Source organism: Helianthus annuus, chromosome 17 (assembly GCF_002127325.2).
Source record: "Helianthus annuus cultivar XRQ/B chromosome 17, HanXRQr2.0-SUNRISE, whole genome shotgun sequence".
NCBI classification, from domain to species: Eukaryota; Viridiplantae; Streptophyta; class Magnoliopsida; order Asterales; family Asteraceae; genus Helianthus; species Helianthus annuus.
Window position 1 is genome coordinate 75,578,075 of NC_035449.2, and position 6,000 is coordinate 75,584,074.

Sequence of the window (6,000 nt, forward strand, 5' to 3'; positions counted from 1 at the left end):
TTTGATTATTTTCACACTTTTGCACCTTTTAAGAGATTATTTTAGTTATAGTAGTAGGCCCCTCTTTTGAAGGTGACGTTACCCTCAACCCAGTAGTTTGAGTCAGCAAGCATACAATCCAAAAGGGTTGGATTATTGAAAGATAATTAATTAAGTTATTAATGCGTAATGTGGTAGGCCCCTCTTTTGAAGGTGACGTTACCCTCGGCTAAGTAGTCTAAGTCAGCAGGGATACAGTCCTAAATAGCCGGGTTAATGTTTTAATAGTAGTTTACATATGAGGGGATCAAGGAGTTCGGACCCCCGCCATCCAATACCAGTGGGTATTGAAGGAGGTCCTACTAAAGTTGACCCAGGTCCTTGCAGGATCTATACACTTAACAAGGCAAGACTCTTACCAAACCATTCCCTTAACCCCCGACCAGGTAGCCAACATATCTCCATATAGACCGTGGAGATATGAATGGTGAAAATCTTTTATTTTATATAGACATTAAAATAATGCCAAGACACCATGGACAAATGATAAGGAAGATTCACCTTCAACATACGAAACTAGTTATTAAAGTCATTAATACATAACCAAATAAAAAGTGCGAAAAGATTAAAAATAAAAAGTATTACACTAGACACTTGTCTTCACCAAGTGATGTAAGAGACTTAGGCAAACATGCCCTTTGATTGTCAAGAACTCTTACGATCAATCTTGGATCCCGAGACTACTCACACACTCTATGATGGATGATGGTGGTGGATGTGGGTTGTGATGGTGGTGGTGGGTGGGTGAAGTGTGAGAGAGGTGGTTTGCCAAGGGATGGTTTGCAAATGAGCCAAGCACCCCTATTTATATCCTGTACAGAAGCCCGGACACGACCTCGTGTTCATTGGGCACGGCCGCGTGTCCACCCGTCTTCTCTTTCTTCATTAAATGCAGTTTTTCTGCATTACTTGTCAAATTTCGGGACGAAATTTCTTTCAAGTTGGGGATGATGTGACAACCCTAGTTTTCAAGGTCCTTACTAGACACGTTACTCGTTTCGTAAGTGTTTTCATAATTCGTTTGCATTGTAACTTGTTCATGTTGATATATGTTTGGTGTTTTGTATGACTGTTTGGATAATTGAATAACTAATAAAAGTTATGAACATTAGACTTTCTCCATCTTCCCTCTTCGACGAAACAAGTAACTTTCGTCACACCCTCCAATCGACGAAACACTGGACTTTCGTCCAGTAGGGTGTTTCATCGAGAACGGGCTTCGGCCCAAAGTTGTTTCGCCAGCCCAACTTCTTTTATATTATAAGCCATTGTGATCAGTTACGTAAGAACACATAGAAACCTAGAGCATCTCTTTCCCTGTGATGGCAACTTTGATTCTCTGTGAAGCTCTCAAGCATTTGAGCATTTCTCCCCGATCCTTAAGATCCCTTGTGCTATCTTGCGTATCGGTTAGTGTCATCTCGTTATAGTGTGTTATGTGTTTGATGTCGTATGCTATGTTAGTGATTAGGGTTTGTTAATTAGAATGTAAAGTTAGAACATGTGGTTGAACTTGAAATTTGGATTGACAAACTGATATGATGATTCGGATGATAAATTACTTGTTATGAATTGTATGCGGGTATGTTTGTGTTATGATTGGACCATGTGTTCTGAAACTAATGTCATGAATCGGGTTTGGGTGCAATCATTCTATGGTTGGATTTGTTGGGTGTTTAAGTATGTTTTGAATGATGATACGAGTACTTGAAGTGTTAATTGTAACACCCCAAAACTTGAATTATTAAATTCGTTTGTATGTCACAATGTGTAATTAAATGAATTACAATGACTAAGTTATTATACTTAGTTAAATGCCTAATAAAAAGTAAAGGAATGAAAATTTGTGGCGATTATGATGGTGTGATAAACTTGAGGGACTAAGGTTGCCATAATGGAAACTTAATTTAATTAAAACAAAATTTAATCACACACACACACACGGTGTGTGTTGCGATCGTACAGGAGAAGGGAACAAGGGGGTGTGAACCCTAAACCTCAAGAAACCATCAAATTGAAAGGGGATTTAGCCCAATTCTACTGCATGAACAAGGATTCTTGATCACTTAGCCCTATAAAATCATTTGGTAAGTTGTAATTTATGATTTGACAATCTTGCTATGAAGTAGGTTATGATCAATCTATGAATTCGTATGAAATTGATCATGTATATGTGTTAGAATCGCTATATGGAACATGAACTATGTAAGATTCATAGTAATTTGGTGATTTTGGGTGAAAACCCACTTGTAGAAGTGATGATGATGATATATGATGATCTCGTAAGAGTGAAGTTGTGTAAATATGATGAACTAGTTGGTGTGTGATACATAATTATAGGTTAGATTGAAAGATTGTATGAAATTTATGTAATTTTTAGTGGTGATGATGAATGAAGATAAGAAATAGGAATGAAAGCATGATTTGGTTGTACATTATGCATTAAACGGTGTACGCACACCAAGTGTTTGATGAAATGCCCAAGTGATGTTAGGATATGAGAATTTTATGAAAGGGCTTGACATTTATGAATGAATTGGGGAATGACGAGGTCGGTAGTAAACTAACTTGAATAAGGTGCCTTAGAGGAAATTCATAAGAGAATTCGGGTTGAATGTATGTGATGGTTAAGATTATGCATTAGAAGCTTGTACGTTGTGCTTAAACGGGCGATGCTCGCCATGTGTTTTTATTAATCAATTAATTTCAAGCAAGAAGTGAATGTGTACTAAATATATAACATATGACCATGCTAGTAAAGGATGATGTTATGAATTACGTTAGGTTGTCTAGCTGAACAATGTGGTTGACAATTCATGTCATATGCGTGTTAGCGAAAGTCAATGTAGATAAGAGCTGGAAAATGTGTATTAATATGAATAAGCATGAATACTAACATTATTATGGCATGACGACATGAAAGGATAGGAACCACACTAGCATGGACCAAGCATGGTAGGCTAACGGGTCGAAATGGGGCAAGGAAGCGGTTACGAACATGGATGCACAAGGTAAGTGATTTCCGTAATCACTTCTTATTTTATTTAAGTAAAGTAGCTTTAGTTAATTAAGCATGATGTTGTTTGAAGTTTCATATGGTTTTGGTTGTATGAAATCGGTAATTTTAGCTTAGTAGACCGAATGGGACAATATAAAGTTGAAATGATATGACGATTAATGTCTAAGTAATGGCTACGGTATGTAACCGGGTAATGGGTAAAATTGCACATAAGTGCACCAACCGAGAATGGGGACTTAGGTTAATGGGTCAAGGTGAAGGTATGCTTTAGTACGGAACATTTGTACAAGTAATGACGATAGTATTACATGTGCTCGATTAGTATAAGGTGTTATAACATTACCATTATGTGAGCCTTAAGTGTAAACATATGAGTTGCTTGATAAAGTCTTGAATGGGTCGAATAATTCGTAGATGAATAATAAGCCGAAGACGTTGTCACACCCCCAAAATCCACCTGCGGAGTATCACCGCTTGGGAGCGTGACTGACCAGGATCAAGCCACCAATCATATCGAACATGCAATTAATACCAAATGTAATAAATGTAACCCAGTCATTCAATATGATAGGTGTTCAAACATAGTCATAGTTTTAAAGTATAGCGGAAGCATAAGTACGAAAACCCAAATGTGTAGTCATAAGTTCAATAAGTTTCAAAACATAATCCATGCTCCACAACGACCTGCTCCTCCCTGTGCAAGCTCCATGTATCTAACGACCTGCAAGGCATGTAACAGAGGATCAACAACTAGTTGAGCGAGTTCACAGTTAACAGTTCAGTAATAGTTTAGAGTGAGTAGAAGTATGTTCGTTCGTTTTGTCATGTATCGTATCAGTTTCCATCGCGGCCTCCCAGGCAGGTATGCGAAGATATTAGGGGGATGTTCATCCCGTGTATTCTAGACTAGGTTTATCTGTATCGCGGCCTACCAGGCAGGTGTGCGAAGATTAGTAAATTACAGTTCGCGGCCTTCCAAAGGCAGGTGTGCGAAGTCAGTCATAATATCGCGGCCAACCCTTGGCAGGTGTGCGAAGATCAGTTCGATAAGTGTTACTAGTCTAGTCGTAGTTAAATCAGCGGAGTATGTACCATAGTTCATCAAGTCACATCACTACGTTCCAGTATAGAGAGGTACCAGTAAATAATCAAATCCCATTCCCACCCTGGGAACCCCATGCCTTGGCTGTGTGAACTCACCTTGGTTTGCTCGGTATGCTAAAAGGGTTACACGCTCACAATTAATCAATCACGACCTATATTATGCATGTATATTAAGTCAGTTCAAGTTTGTGAAATTTCACATGGCATCAATATCACAGGTGTGTTTGGCAGTTAACATCCCATATCTTGTAAGCAATCAATCAGATTCATGAAATGCATGTTTCAAATAATTGTCCTTCACACTAACATGGCTATTTATTTACATACTTGACAAGTTAACAGACTAAACAAACTCAGCGCCCTTAACAAAAACAATACACTAACAGAGTTATATTGTTTAACAGAGTTGTTAAGATTAACAACGTTAGTAACCTTAACCAAGTTACTAAACTCACAGAGTAAATAAACTAACAGATTTTAGGTGCCAAAATATACACGAAAGCACGTACGAGAATCACCTATCCGGGCGAAAACCCATTTGATCGAAAACCTTTAAGTGACGAAATCACTTTGGCCGAAAAACGCTTTGGGCGAAAACACTTGGGCCGAAAACGTTTTGGGCGAAAACACTTGGGCCGAAATCCCCAAGGTGTTTTCGCTAAGGTGGGGTTTTCGTTGGGTGCCTCATCATCAGTAACCATTTCACACATCAATTTATGACATCCATTTAATCATCACACATATTGCACATGTATATATATAGTGTTCTTTAAAAAGAAATGGCCGACAAAGATTGCTGTGCATGATTATTCTCCACATGAAACTTGATACACCTCCTAACAACACATGTGTAATTTGACCACTAGAATGCATATGATTGGCCGGTTATTAGGTTGTCACATGTATTGATAAAAGGCATGATATCCATTAATAATTTCTACATATTCCTACAACTTTTCACTAGACCACATGTTGGTAAATTAAGAAGATCCAGTAGCTCATCATTAAAATAATCATCCATGGCCTACAAGTGTAGGTTGTTGTCATGTTGCTATTTGACCAACACTAATTTACTACCATTCCATTGGACCAAGGGCTACTATTACATCACCACCCCTTATGAATCACAACCCATGCATCAAATACATCAATAAAATAATTACCCATTAAAGTTGTAGGCAACCCATGCACCTCACATGTTACTGACAACCTTCTATGCTAACAAGAATAATTAGCCAAATAGGATGAGTTGATCACATGTAATTTACTAGCTGACAATTCCTATACTATCATATGCAAAACATAACTTTGACTGCACTCTGCACTCCCAATATGATTCACATGCATAGTCAGATCGCATAGATTAAATCAACTAATCTAACCGCATAGATTCACAATCCAATCATCTAATCGGCATTCCCAAAACAACATTCAATTCACAATCCAATCATTTAATCTGATCGCATAGATTAAATCCATAACCAAATTACCTATCGTTACTTCATAAGATCAAACAAATAATCACAAGTGTTTTTAATCCACTAACTGAAAAGAATTTACACTAACCGAGATAGTAAATTAACGGATTGATGGCACAAGAAGATTTCGTAGGCTTGTAGTTGCCGTCAAAGTCAAAGAGGTGCTCTAGGGTTTGCCAGTTAAAAGTTTCACGCAAAGGTTGGGAGTAATATAAAAACTAATCCACTACTGGGCCTAAAGCCCATTTTAATTTCGCTAGCTACCTGTGTACGAAAACACATGTGTGTTTTCGTGAGAAGGGTGTTTTCATAAGGTGGGGGGTTTCGGCTAGTGGTGTTGTCATAGGTTCCATGTTTGTT